Source organism: Rhinatrema bivittatum, chromosome 8, assembly GCF_901001135.1.
Source record: "Rhinatrema bivittatum chromosome 8, aRhiBiv1.1, whole genome shotgun sequence".
NCBI lineage: Eukaryota > Metazoa > Chordata > Amphibia > Gymnophiona > Rhinatrematidae > Rhinatrema > Rhinatrema bivittatum.
Window position 1 is genome coordinate 155,865,284 of NC_042622.1, and position 15,668 is coordinate 155,880,951.

The following is a 15,668-nucleotide window of genomic DNA, read 5'->3' on the forward strand; positions in this document are numbered from 1 at the left end:
GTGTACCATTTTTTTTTAAGCTGTGTGGGGATTTTATTTCTCTGGATTGCAGTGGGCAGATTTTATTGGCGACCATGTTGGTGAGATTATTCCAGGATGACAGGGCAGAGTCGGAATCAGTCATATTTAGATTGTCTAGAGCATTCGAAAGAGCTAAGATTAGGTCATCTCTTTTGTATGCTTTTCTAAAGAAAATAGTGTTTTTTGTATATGTAGGGGTAGGGGGAGTTTTTATGGAGCAGTTAGTTCTGATGAGGAAGTGATCAGAGCAGGGGATGGGTGTGCATGTTGAGGGGTCTGAATGGATAAGGAGGTTTGTAAAGTGGTATGGCCTGCTCTATGTGTTGGGTTGTTAATGATCTGCTTAAGGCCTATAGCATTGAATGAGGCCAGGAGGGTGTCGCCTGAGGGTGAGCGAAGAGTAGTGTCTACGTGGAGATTGAGGTCTCCTAGGATGATGGTGGGGGAGTCTATGTTTATGTTCTTGGCGATAAATTCAATGAGAGGAGAAGAGTTGCTGTCTAATTGCCCTAATTTCCATTGATCTTATAAGGCAATGTTCAGATCAGAATGTTGCATTTCTTTTTACTGTTAAAATTGTTGAATTCACTAATTTGTTTTACTGTATCGCCTTAAGGTGAAATTGAAGTTAAATGTAAACCGGTATGATTTGTATCTCTACAAGAATGTCAGTATAGAAAAAATAAAAATAAATAAATAAATTTGGAGCATGGGAGATTTGAAGAGCCCAATTTTGAGTTTATGTGGAGTGCTGATGGCTTGGTGTATTAGTTTAAGCTCTTTTTTGCGGCAAGTAAGAGGCCACCGCTTCTTGTCTTGGGTTCGAAAAGATGTCATAGGTGTTTGTAGGTAGTTGGTTTAGTAAAACCGTGTCTGTTTCCTTGAGCCATGTCTCAGTTATAGCGCAGATGTCAGGGTGGTCATCTAGGAGAATGTAATTGAGAATGGGTGTTTTTTTGACTATTGATTGCGCATTGCAGAGGATGAGTGAGAGAGCAGTCAGGCCAAGGAATTGTGTGAATGGGGTGAAGTGTTCTGAAGTGTACGGATTGGCGGTAAGGGTGGGGAGTAAAGGGCTTGTGATTGTAGTGTTTGAGTATTGTATTGCATGAGTCTGCATGTTTAATGTTTGGTTGACTTGAGGGTACTGGTTGGGGTCTAAGGTAGGTGAAGAAGATATCAATATCAAAAGGCTGATGGAGGGGGGAGGTATAAGATGTTTAAGGGAGTGGGGGAGAGTGGGAGCAGACAGTGCTGAGGGTCTGGTGCCGCTTGAAGGAAGGGGGAGTTATATGGAGGGATGTTGCAAAAAGTGGTTGGAGTGTTAGTAGAGGTGGCACTATGGAAGTGCTAGTGCTTTCAGTCTTTGATAGTTTCTTCTATATGATAGTGACAAAGTTGGGGCAGCACACCAAGGGGCAGGCCCCTTAGGTGCGTTCCTTTGGTGCGCAACGCCCGGCGCACAACGCCGGGGGCTTGTCTTCTACCTTTAAGGCCTCAGGCACTGGAAGTGATGTCCACCAAGGGGCGGGCCGCTGGCGGCATGACTCTTCTAATTGGAGCTGAGAGAGGTAGGCCGCAGCCTGGGTCTCAGGCTCGGGGCTCAGAAACTCAGACCCCGATGGGTCACCCGCGCCGATGGCATCGAGCCATTAGTACTCTGGATCACGAAGGAGTTGCGTCGCGGTGGCGGAGAGGTGATTCGCTCGGGTGCGGTGGCGGTGAGACAAGTCGGTGGCTGCGGACCAGGCGCACGAAGGGGAGAGGAAAGGGCCTGTCCTCTACCTTTAAGGCCTCAGGCGCCGGAAGTGATGTCCGCCGAGGGGTGGTCCGCTGGCGGCGTAGCGCTTCTAATCAGAGCCGAGAGAGGTAGGCTGCAGCCTGGTGGGTCTCAGGCTCAGAGGCTCGGACCCCGATGGGTCACCCGCGCTGATGGCGTCGAGCAGTTAGAGCTCTGGGTCGCGAAGGAGTTGCGTCGCAGTGGTGGAGAGGTGATTCGTTTGGGTGCGGTGGCGGCGAGAAGTCAGGCGCAGATAGGAGGCCTGGAAGGGGTGTGAAATTCACCATATTCGAGAATCTATCAACTACCACACATATGGTGGTGGTACCACCAGAGAGGGGAAGGTCAGTGACGAAGTCAGTGGCCAGGTGGGTCCAGGGTTCCTTGGGTGCCGGCAGCAGCTGTAACAACCCCAAAGCTGCACGCTCACACTTTTATTCATAGCACATATAGGGCAAGACTCGATGTAATGCTTAATGTCAGTCTTCATCTGAGGCCACCTGTAGTGTCACATAATTAATTCCAACATCCAAATGATGTCAGAATGACCAGACAGAGGGTGTTAAAATTTAAAAGCCCATTGCAGAACTTTCTGTCATAGGCAGCAGGGCACCAAAGTCTTCCCTGGATTAACTGTGAATGTGGCTGCAACCCCAATTTTAGCTGGGTCAATGATATGCTGTAGAGTTTTCAGGATTCCCTCGGTATTGAAAGAACGGGACAGAGCATTGACTTAGCATTTCTTCTCAGTGGGCCGATACCACAACTCAAAGTTAAACCAATTAAAAAAAAAAAATCAGCGTGCTTGCCTGGTATATAATCTTGATGCTTGTGCCAGATGTTCAAGTTTTTTGTGATCCATATAGATGGTTACTGGGTGCTTGACTCCTTTCAGCAGGTGTTGCCTTTCTTCCAGTGCCAGCTTGATTGCTAATAGATCGTGGTCACCTATGGTATAGTTCTTTTCCGCGGGAGAAAATTGTTTTTAAAAAGTAGGAGCACATCACAAGTGACCTTTTATGGTTATGCTGTAGGAGGACAGCATCTATCTCCAAGATGAATGATTTGGACAAATCTGGATGGTGTAGGCATGAGCTAAAGGTGAATTTTTTCTTGAGATGTTCAAATGCCTGGATGATGTCCTTGGTCAAGTTCTAGGTGTCGGAGCCCTTTTTGGAGCCTTTTAGGGCTGGGAGTGGGGCCACTAAGGAGGAGTAGTCTTGGATAAATTGTCTATAGTAATTTGTGAACCCCAGAAGTGCTGTAGCCCTTTAAGACCACAGACCGGGGCCACTCTAGTAAGGCTTTTAATTTATCTGGGTCCGTACATATGCCTTGGCGAGAGATCCTGGGAAGGGATGTTCTTCCTGTTGGAAGGTACACTTCTCCAATTTGGCATAGAGATGAAGCTCCCAGAGTCTCTAGAGGCTCTGACTTTTAGAAGATTAAGATATCATCCAGGAAAACTACTACATGGGACTAGAGAAGGTCCTGGAAGATACCTTTGACCTTGACCTGGAAAACTGCGGGGATGTTGCACAAAACCTGAAGGGCATCACTAGGTATTCATAGTGGCCATCATGGGTGTTAAAGGCAGTCTTCCACTCATCGTCTTAGATTCTGATCAAGTTGAAAGCAGCCTGGAGGTCCAGCTTGATAAATATCAGTGTGCCCCAAAGGCGATCAAAGAGCTCAGAGACAAGGGAAGAAGGTAGCGGTTCTCCTTGCTAATGGATTTAAGGCCATGTTAGTAAATGTAGGGACATAATAGCCCATCCTCTTCCCTATGAAAAAGAATCTAGACCTGGCAGGTGATGACGAAGAATGAATGAAGCCTTTGTCCAAGTTCTCTTTAATATATTTGGTCATTGCTTTGGTTTCGGGACCAGAGAATAGATATACTCTTCATCTGGGTGGAACCTTTCTGGGGACCAAGTCTATGGCACAGATGTAGGAGCAATGGGGCAGCAAGGTCTTCACCTGCTGCTTGCTGAACACGTCAGTATAGGCAGAGTATTGTGGAGACAGGTCAGGTAGTCCGGTGATGGTCACTTGGGCAAGGGGAGTTGCCAGTTGAACCTAGGCTAAATAGTATGCTTGGCAGGTAGCAGTCGATATGGGGCTGGTGTTGAATCATCCGTAGGAGGCCAAAAATGATGTTATTGATAGCTTTCGGCAGGACATATAGGCGGATCTTCTCCCGATGAAACAGGTCAATTTGCATCCAAAGTGGCCCTGTGGTATGGGTGGCATGCCCTGGCAAAGGCTCTCCTGAGACTGTTAAGATGGTAAGCACAGTCTCCATGTTGGCTTACAAGGTCTTCTGCAATGAAATTACTTGCTGCGCCTCTATCCAGAAAGCCTTCTACATGGATGCGGGCCCCATCATAGGAGAGGAAAATGGACTCGAATTTAGGGAGAGGACCTGGGTTGACCTATGGTGCTTCTCCTATCAACCCTAGGTCTTCGTGTTTCCTTGCTTGACAGGACAGCCTGATGCAAAGTGCCCCTGGCCTGCACAATAGAGGCAGACATTATGGCTTCTCCTCCACTGCTTCTCTTCAGGCAATAGCCTGCAACGATCTATCTGCATGGACTCCTCAAAGGGAGCTGCAGCCCCAGCTGCTTGGGGGAAACTAGGACAGTAGACTGGAGATCCTGCAGCTATGAGATAAGCCTCGCTTTCTATCCCCTTCTTAGGCTGTTAGGGAAGAATAACCCAAATCATAGCTTCACAATGCAAGGTTAGGAGTCACCATTCAGGAAAAGGATCTACGTGTCATTGTTGATAACGTTGAAATCTTCTGTTCAGTGTTCAGCAGCAGCCGAGAAAGCAAACAGAATGCTAGGAATTACTAGGAAAGGAATAGAAAATAAAATAGAATATTATAATTCCTCTGTATTGCTCTATGGTGTGATCTCATCTTGAGTATTATGTACAGTTCTGGTCATCGCATCTCAAAAAAGAAATAGACTTAGAAAAGGTACAGAGAATGGCAACCAAAATGATAAAAGGGTTGGAACGATTCCCCTATAAGGAAGGACTAAAGAGATTAGTTCTCTTCAGTTTGGAGAAGAGATGGCTGAGGGGAGAAATGATAGAGATCTATAAAATAATAAGTGGAATGGAACAAGTAAAAGATAATTGGTTGTTTACTTTTTCAAAGAGTATGAAGACTAGACAAATTTACTAAGCGATACACTTAGGGCTTTATACTAAAAGATGACTGCGTTCAGTGCCATCGGATGAAGTCACCAACATGTAATGGCTAATTCAGCCTGCTTAGCGATGTAAAAATTCCATTCATATGAATTGCCTGTGGATTGGACTTTGTCACCATCTTTGCTCCTGTTAATAAACAGAACTTGTGGAAGTACTATTGTAGTCTGACTTTTTGAGTTGAGACATTTCCACCAGAGGGACAGAAAGTTAAACCCTTGAGTCTGAGCCTTATATTGGCTCCTTGAAATTCACAGAGGGATCTAGTGAACCCTAATCAGTGAGTGATTCACTTCGGACTGGTCCACTACACATTTGCTCGAGTGAGACTAATTAAGAACCATGTAATCCAGGTAGGGATTAGAACCCACCTACCAACAAAGAGTTACAAAAATTTGCCCCTCCCAAGATAATTAGCAAGGCTGGACATTTCCATTACACAAACTAGGCGATTGCCCAGAGTGCCAAAATTTTGGAGGCATCAAAATCCCATCAGAGGTGTGTTGGCCTTGGAGGGAGTGCTGTGCTGGAGCTGCCGCCAATAGCTAAGTTTGAAGGCCTGCACGACCGAAGGTTCCCCTAGGGTGCTAAATACCCTTGCACCAGCTCTGATCTTTAGGGTTGATCCTTCTATGAAATGGCTTCCAATAGTTTTTGTCAAAAGCACAGAGAGATTCTCCTTGCCAGCTGACTGGGTCCAGTTAAAATCTGGATCCAACACAGATTTTGGGGTTCGAGCAACAGGCCTCTAAACAGAGCGGACTGTTTTCATCCACTTCCAGAAGTAGTGTTCAGGATGCTCCTGACTCCTTCCACTGATGGTGTTCATCAGTCTGAGTGCAAATACTTCCAGCGTTTGGAAACATAAAGCAAAACTAGAAAACCCCTGACATATCGAACACATTTTTGTACAGGAGTAACCCGGACCACTTTCCGAGTTACTAATAAGTCCTGGGATTCAGTCTAGTGCGGGTAGGAAAACAAATAGGGGGAGTATCCATTCTGTGAGAGGCCCTCCCAATGGCAGAGCTGTAATGGATACCCCTGGGGAAAGGCTTTATAGAGGAGCTCTGCACTGGGCTCTGAGTGGGAAGGCAGTGAAAGAGGTTGGAGCTTTTTAATCTGAGTTACTTTGTGGCCTACCTGGGGCCTTAGAAACCCTCTAGGACCTTCCAGGGTGGGTTTGGACTTCACTTCTATACTCTCCAACCGAGGTGCAGAGTGTTTTGTCCAGGGACTTGGCTGGATTTTGGACTTTTCAGTAAAGGAGCCCTGCTGAAGGCCTGGGCCTTTCCGAGGCTCAGGGAGTGGGGACCCCTGAGTCGAAGATGCCCAGGTTTAGGGAAGACCTACCCCTGAAGTGGTGGTGACCTCTTCCAGAGGACCTCCGAAGTTATCGGTTTGGGGGAAGAAATAAGTTCCTTTCTCACATCCTGGGGGGAAGTATTTTTTTTCTGCCCCTCTTCCTAGCCATCGGTGGACCTGAAGTGCACTCGAAGATCCCTTCCACCCGGGCTCCCCTTCCAAACAAGAAACAGCTAACTGTGAATAGTAAAAGCATCAGCAATAAGGGAGGACACCCCTCCGGCATCTTCAGTCAACCCCGGGGAGATCGAGACACTAACTCTCTGTGCCACTAAAGGGGCCCTGACCTAAAGGGACCACTGCTTAACCTAACCCAGGACTCCTGAATGGACAGAGGACACAGCCTTGTAAAAAGAGAGAGAAAGAGCTATAAGTGTGGAGCTGGAAACATGCTTATTTGTGCCAGTCACCCCTGCTGTTTGCAGTGAAGCATTATTATTTTTGGACACTTACTCAGTGGTCCCTGCGTATTCTTCAGCACTCAGGGCCGAGTGTAGAAATTCACCTAGCCCAGGGAATTCAGTGCATGGGGCTAGCCACCCTGCACTGCCCCTAGTCAAAAGGACCTGCACGGCTGCACCTTGCTGTAACCCTTACCCAGGGTGTTTAGGTCCAAGGGCACACAATCGTGTTTATAGCCTTCGGGGTACTCCGGCTAGCTGACTCCTTCCCAGCTTGACTCTTGATCCCTGAGGGGATTCTTTCTAGGGGGGAGACTCTCATCTATGGCCCAGACAATGGTGTGTGATCCTGTGTGTGTGTCTGTGTGGCATCCCTGGGAGGAAGATGCTGCAAAAGAACAGGCGGGACCAGGAACTGGGTGATAAATAATAATTTACTGATTCATAAGGTTAAATAAAGTCCATTATTCAGAAGTACATCTGACTGATGTAGAGGAATTTCTTTCTGTGTAGGGAGGTGTCCTTATTACAGACCTCTGGGTAGAGCCCATGGTGATATTAAATGCACTTACTCTCCCATCGGCTGTCCCGTGGAATCCCACGTAACTGCAAAAATCCTACCTGTAGTCATCTTACTCAACCTACCTGTAGTCATCCTTACTCAACCATTTGGGCTTCGCTCAAATTATCAACAGTCCTACCCACAAGGCAGGCCACACTTTGGACCTCATCTTTATTAACGAACCCTTCAACATTCACACCAACCCCACTTGCTTACCAGTTCCATGGTCAGACCACAGAGTCATCCACACAACCCTTAGGATCAACAACCCACCACCTCAAATCACTACCAAATCCACCATCAAATTCAGGAAACCTTGCTCTCTAGACATACTCAGTGAAAAGATGTCCGAAGCTTTAAATCAACTTGACCTCACAGACGCAACAACTGCTACCACCTCTTGGATCAATATTAACAACACAATTGCAGATAAAATCTGCCCAACTACAACCAAAACCATACAACCTACATTAGACAATAGAAAACCTTGGTTTACAGCCGAACTTAAATCCCTTAAACAATCTCTTAGAAAAAAAGAACAAAGCTGGAGAAAAAATTCAACCACTTCGACACAAACCATCTACAAATCCCACCTCAGCACCTACAGGAATACTATCCTTAGAACAAAGAAAGAATTCTACGCAAAAAAAATACACAACTTCATTTTTGACTCAAAGGCTCTTTTTTCTTACGTCTCCTCTTTAACCAAACCATCTCCGCCCACTATCCCAGACCACCAAGCTCTCAACAAAGCAAACGAACTAGCCAACTACTTCAAGACAAAAATCACTAACCTTACCCATTCAATTACATCCAACAGCCCCACTTTAACACACCATCTTACAACAGTGCCGCAACAAAACACAAGCCTGGACTCATTCGAACTCACTTCTTCACTGGAGATTGAAAATACACTCAAAAAACTCAAACCATCCTCACACCCATCAGACCCATTACCAACAAATCTCCTCATTGCCATACCAAACACCATCTCAAAACCAATAGCAGAAATTATCAACACATCCCTGTCTCAAGGCTTAGTTCCTAATCAGTTAAAATTGGCAATCCTGAAACCATTACTAAAGAAACCAAACGCTTCTCCATCAGACCCAGCTAACTTCCGACCTATCGCAAACTTACCACTCATCGCCAAACTGATGGAAAAAATTGTCAACAAGCAACTGTCAGAATATCTGGAAGATAATAACATTCTATCCCCGGCTCAATATGGCTTCCGAAAACGACTAAACACCGAATCTCTCTTATTATCGCTCACTGATACCATCCTCGTGAACCTCGAGAAAAAACAATCCTACCTGCTGGTTCTACTTGATCTTTCTGCGGCGTTTGATACGGTAAAACATACTACACTTATAGACCAACTAGCTAATATAGGGATCAAAGGCACAGCTCTCAGATGGTTTCACTCCTTCCTAAGCAACAGATTCTACAAAGTAAGGATAAACAACAAAGAATCGCATCCAATCCTTACAGAGCAAGGAGTCCCGCAAGGATCCTCACTTTCTCCCACCCTATTCAATATCTACCTCCTCCCTCTCTGCCACCTACTCTCAAACCTCAAGCTTACCCATTACCTCTATGCAGACGACATTCAAATCCTTCTCCCAATTACAGAATCCCTTCAAAAAACCATCACTTACTGGAACGAATGCCTACAACCCATTAAGGAATTACTCTCAAGCCTCAACCTAGTATTGAATGCCAATAAAACCGAGATGCTCATTGTCTCTCAAGATCCCCTCACAATCTCTGCTAGCCTCTCTCTACCAAACGCTAATAACATGTTCTCAACTGACGTCAGAGACCTTGGAGCATGGCTTGACAATCATCTTAACCTAAAAAAGTTCGTAAACAATACCACAAAGGACTGCTTTTACAAACTGCAAGTCCTCAAAAAACTTAAACCCCTCCTTTACTTCTCCGACTTCAGGCTAGTACTACAATCCATTATATTATCTAAGCTCGACTATTGCAACTCCCTGCTACTAGGTCTTCCCAACAACACGATCAAACCATTACAGATGGTACAGAATGCTGCTGCCAGAATTCTAACAAGCACTAACAAAAAAGATCACATCACCCCAATCCTTAGTAACCTACATTGGCTTCCCATTAAACAAAGGATACTCTATAAGGTACTCACAATCATCCACAAAGCGACAAACAAAATAGCTCCCATCACGTTAAGCTCTCAACTCCAACCGTACACATCTTCTAGACCAATCAGAAGCGCTTACAAAGGAACACTGCATGCCCAACAAGTAAAATCATCACTGAGCAAAAGAGCGCTATCCTTAGCAGGCCCCCACCAGTGGAACATGCTCCCCCCAAATCTAAGACTTGAACCCAATCATCAAGAGTTCAAAAAAAGACTAAAGACTCTTCTTTTCCAACAAGCCTTCCCAGTCTCTCAATCCTACCAAGACGGAAAGCCTTCCCAAATAAGAAGCATCCCCTAATTTAGGTCACCGTACCAAGTCCTACCTTCAGGTCTCTGCAAATGGACTACAATCTTTGAGTTCTAAAAATTCGTCTTATTTTATTATTTATATTTTCCTCTGCAACTGGACTACAATATCTAAGTTCAAAAATTCAAAAACTCATTTTATCTTATTTACATCTGGCATGGTTAATATGTCACTATATCCAAGTTAAATAGTTAAATTATACAGATTATATTACACAATTTTATTAATTACAATGTTAATCTATAATATTTATTATCATTATGTTTTATTGTCATCCAGTTATATTGTTACATATGTGCCACTGTTCTATGTAAAGCCCCTTATCTTGTTGGGCAGTTTATTGTTATATGTAAACCGGAGTGATTTGTAGTCTCTATAAGAACCTCGGTATATAAAAAATTAAAAAATAAATAAATCTTCTTCCCCTTGATGTGCAGAGATCCGGATGGGGTCTCCTCCTCTTGCTCTTTCTTTGGTTCAGCTGTTCCTTTATTCTCTTGTGGAAAAATCAGGGAATCAGCTACTTCTCAGCACTGCAATCCCAGTGGGGAAGGGGGATCCAAAAACCTTTCCCACTAACTTAAAGTCCAAAATACTTAGGTTCTAATTAGGGACTTACTTCTTCCTAAACTGGGGTTCTTGCTGTCACAGGTGCTTGCCACATTCAGGGTCAGCGAGGATGACTCTCCCCCCCCCCCCCCCCCCCCAAAGAAGCAGGGTGAGCTCAGTTCCTTCCAAACACAGGACTCCTGCAGCAGGATCCACCACTGGTGCTTGCCTACCTCAGGTTTAGAGAAGGATCGCAGATCTTTGGTCCCCCTGGTGAGAGCCCTTTTGCCCCTAAAGTATATCAAGCTCAACCATCTCTCCCTCTGTAAATTAAGATTGAGAAGGACCCTCTGGCAGGGAGCGCACGGTGCAGAAAACTCCTTAGGGCAAGGCTGGGAGGCCCTACCAGAGTGTGGAAAAATGACATCCTTACTCTGCAGCTGCTCTCTCTATCTGACACCCTTGAGTATTCAAATGGCTGGGCTAATTAGCACTGAGGCACCCAAGCAGATGGGAATCTAAGTCTGTTCTAAGGACGGGGATGGTGGCATCTAGTGCCCAGACCGGAAGGGTCTGCCACATTGGAAAGGGAAGGGTCAGAAGAGCTAGTCAGGGTCCCTGCCCCGTAGAGCAGATAAATAACTTTATGTCCCCACCCTTGCTGGACCTGCACACTGGGGTGGGGTCACACGGGTAGTAGGGAAGGAGCACTAACAAATGTCAAGAATACAAACAGAAGAGAAATGTTTACCACTCCCTTTTCTGGAGGAAAGGGTTTGCATGGGGCTAGCAAACCTGAAAGCAGACAAGGTAATGGGGCCAGATGGGATATGTCCAAGAATAATATCAAAGGAGCTTAAAAAGTTTCTGGCGGCTGCACAATTCCGTTCAATCAATCTTTGGAGACAGGGCTGGGCCCTAAGGAAGGAGGGAAACAGATGTCATACTTCACAAAAGTGTAGGAGAAATCTGCACTGCTGCTGCATTTGTGGGGTGTATGAGTGAGTGTGTATTGAGTATGTGTGTGTGTGTGTCCTACTTCTGCCTCTGCTGTCCCTGTTCTGTGGTGGCCCAGTATGCTGTCCTTGATCTATCGTGGGACATTGCGTGTGTGTGTCTGTAAGAAACGCGCACGTTCGCTACCTGTGCTGTACTTGTTCTATGGAGGGCTACATCGGTGTGAAGCTTCCACTGCTGCTACCCTGCTGTTATCACAATCTCCCGAATGAGTATGATTGTCCTGATTGCTATAGTGAATCAGGATTGATGGATAGGTGGGTGGCTTGCCTGTTGGTGCCCCTAGGGACTGATGGTGTTCTGTTGCCCTCCCCTCTCCGGCCATCTCAGATTGGATTTCTTAACATCCCCTCGCTCTACAGACTTCAAATTTCATTCTTCCTCCATTCTCCTCCCCAGACCTCGGATCTGATCCCCTACCACTCACCCCCAAAAGGTCTCAGATCCGATGTCTTAACCTCCACAGACCTCCAATTCCATTCTCCCACTCAGGACCTCAGATCTGATACCTCAAATCCCATTCTCCCTGCTCCCATTTCAAATCTGATCCCTTAACCTACCCCCAAGCAGACCTTGGATTCCATTCTCCTCCCACCTCATCTACCTCCAGTTTCATTCCCCCTCACCTCAAATTCAATTCCTTAGTCCCCCCACCCTCCCTGTAGACCTCTGATTCCAATTTACACACTCCACTTCCAATTCCATTTTCTTCCTACAGCCTCAGGCCTCCAATCTGTCTCCTACCCTTCCCCCAAAAAGCAGGCCTTTAATACAATTCCCCTCACCCCCTCCATTCTATCCCATGCTACCTTCAGTATCATTTTCCCCTTGCCCTCTGATTCTATCCAGCTGGAAACCTCAGATTCCATTCTGCAACCTCCCCCCCAGCCTTTGATTTCATTCCTCATTCCTGACATACCTTGTCCCAGCAGGAAGAAGGGAATCGGGGAGCGGCTCGGTGCCTCCACGGGCCGCATGGAGAAAAGGTAGAAGCTCTGCTCTTTTCTTCGGCCTCCACCCTCAGGCTGCGTGCACGGGTTAGCAGCAGCAGCAGCCAGTCACTCTTTGGCCTCAGTGGGGCCGCCTCAAGGGAGAGCAGCAGGGCCTCGTTGGGAATGGAGATGGAGGGCATCTAGTGCAGCTTCACTGAGTCCCTGCCACAAACCGAGTGCTCCTACACGGCTCCCATACAGTTTGGGATTGGCACAGGCTGAAATGAACTGAGCCATGTAAGCTCCCCTTGATCGCTGCGTGCGCGTGGTGCTTGGTCTCTCCCTGTCTTTGTCATAGGAAGGAACATCCTTCAATTTCCTCAGCAGAGGGTGTCCAATTGAGATAGGGGGCAGACTTTGCACTTATTCAGTCCCAGCAGACTGCATGGTTTGGAGGGGCAGCAGGTTATTTTTTCTCTTCTGCCCCTATGGCTGTAGGGAGCAGCAGAACAGATGAAATTGGAGCTAGTTAAACTTTGACCCTGCATGACGCCCCCAGAATTTTGCCTCTGGAGGTACAGGCCTAATGTGTGATGTGTGTAAATCCATTTTATTACAGTGATAACACATCCTGAAGATAATTTTTGATAGCCTGACTCACTCAGCACATACACATCCAAGCAGCTGCTCCTAAAGTTCTGCCTGTATTTTATAAACTGTGCAGCGGGAGCCACACAGTGTATTAAATACCGCATATCACCGTCCCGAAAAGTCACATGAATGTCTCAGTGCATGCGCACTTTTTTATGTAGACATATGTATAGTTTATAAGATACCTTGTATTACCAGCCCAAAAGTATGTACATATGTTTAAGTATACACACATTTTTTTAATGCAAGTATCCACATAATTTATATACTTATAATGTTAAATGCATATATTTTACACGTTAAATAATTGTAACACGTTATAGCCACCAGGTTATGTGCAGAGGCAGGTATTTTATAAAGTTGGCTGATAGATGAGTGTATCTTGTTTATGAAAATACTTGCACTTCCAAGCATCAGTTTCCCCAGACCCTCCACTCAAGAACTCTGAAGAAAAGAGAAGTCTGATTTAATTTCTGTGATTTGATTAGCAGGTGTAAAAGCAGGCGCGTGTATTTGTGTGCATTTCTAAAGCGTGTAAATGTGTACATGCTCCCCCCGGCACACCAGTGAAACAACCTTTGTATGTGCATACTTTTCTGCACCGCTGCAACAGTGCACTCATGCTGAAAATTCACTTACCTCGCATAGAGGCTACTTATACACATGCTGTATGTTTGATATCCAAGTGCCAGCTGCTCCCATGTTTCTAGCTCAGGGTTACGCCCGATGCGATTACTCTTGTGGACATCCCAACCGCATTTCCTCTGATGCTGTCTTCATCTTCAGCTGAGAGTAGAGAATTTGCTTTGGAAACCTGTAGGCAGGTGCTTGAACAACAGGCCCAGCCCGGCGAAGCTGCTGTTGAGTAATAGGCAACTTCAATAAATAATTGAGGATGTAGCCTGTTCAAGTGCACCATCATTTGTTTGTTTATCCCGACAGCTAATGCCAAAAATTCTCATCCGTTGTGCCTTTAGGTGTCCTCTACAGTTTGTTTCTCCATTTCAGCACCGTAGTGTAATGTAGGAATGACAAAAGCATTACAGACCATTAATTTGAGAATTGTTAATGATGTGGGCATTCAAAACTCTTGAGGGCAGTGTCTCCAGATGAGTTTATGTTGCACAAACCTTGACAAGAATGAACCTTACTCATAAGCCAAATATGCTGAGAATGATCTCAGGTTCTCAAATTAACTGCTAATGCCCTTCATAACAGTTGCTTTCTGCCAACGAGCCTCCTTCTGGAGTTCATATGTATAAGCAACTTAGCAAGGGGTGCCTGGACATTTTTTTTAAGCAAACCAGTGGTGCCCAATACAATAGGGACTATTTTTTTTTTCACAGAGATCTTTAGTAAAAGGCGAAAGATCTCTTCAATCTGAAGAGAAGCCAATGTATTATAGAAGATCCTTAAGTGCCAAATGATGCAGGGACCAAGTAACTCCTTGTACTGCCCGCTGAATCTGTGCTTTTGCCAATTGTCTAAAGTTCCCCAAAGATGCACTGGCTTTGCAATCTTGGATCTCATTAAGGTCTACTTTGTGGAACAGATTTTTGCCAAGATAAGAGAAATAGTCCACATTCTACAGTAAAGTACCCGGGACCCTGATTGGTTGAAATAGCATTTGTATTTTTTCTTAATAAAAACATCAGCCATTATCTGGTGCTGATTACTACGTCATCTGCATATTGAAACTCCAGCAGGGAAGATGTAACTATGATCTTGGTTCTGGCTTTCAAACAACCGAGGCTGAAATGTTTGTAGCCTATTCCATAGACAAGATGTACATCAATAGGGACTCTGCCTGATGTAAGGTGAAGCCCAGGTGCAAGAAAAATGGGGAGGGGGGGGGGGGGGGGGAGTGTTGACGCCATCACCCATCCTTGTTGTACATGTTCTTATTAAGAAGACATTAAGAAGAAAATGCCATACTGGGTCAGACCAAGGGTCCATCAAGCCCAGCATCCTGTTTCCAACAGTGGCCAATCCAGGCCACAAGTACCTGGCAAGTACCCAAAAACTAAGTCTATTCCATGTTACCATAGCTAATGGCAGTGGCTGTTCTCTAAGGGCCTGATTTTTAAAAGCATTTACTTGAGTAAAACTGGGCTTTATTCGAGTAAATGTACTTTACTTGAGTAAGTGGGTTTTTGAAAATTGCTACAATATATGCCATTGAATTGTCCATAGGATTTACTCACATAAATGCACTTTATGTGAGTAAATAGCGTTTGAAAATTGCTACAATAGTAGTTACATTTATGTGCATAACTCCTTTTGAAAATGACCCCCTAAGTGAACTTAATAGCAGGTAATGGACTTCTCCTCCAAGAACTTATCCAATCCTTTCTTAAACACAGCTATACTAACTGCACTAACCACATCCTCTGGCAACAAATTCCAGAGTTTAATTGTGCGTTGAGTCAAAAAGAACTTTCTCCGATTAGTTTTAAATGTGCCCCATGCTAACTTCATGGAGTGCAAGCTTTGCACACACACATTTAGGCCAGTCATGGAACCATTACTGATGCTGATTATCACCACCTCATAATGAAAAAAATGGAGGACATTCACAAATGTGGTGATGCAGTTATGTCTCAGAAGGATCTTCCAAAGGGCCTTGTGCTTAGCAGAGAAGGCTCTGGTCGGGTTAAAGGATGCCACGTAAGGGGGCTGAT

At 45.3% G+C, this 15,668-nt stretch overlaps 1 pseudogene; it reads right to left on the reverse strand.

Moving 5' to 3' along the window:
• Nucleotides 1-14,288: 14,288 nt before the first annotated feature.
• Nucleotides 14,289-14,382, reverse strand: LOC115098408 (annotated as a pseudogene).
• Nucleotides 14,383-15,668: the final 1,286 nt, after the last annotated feature.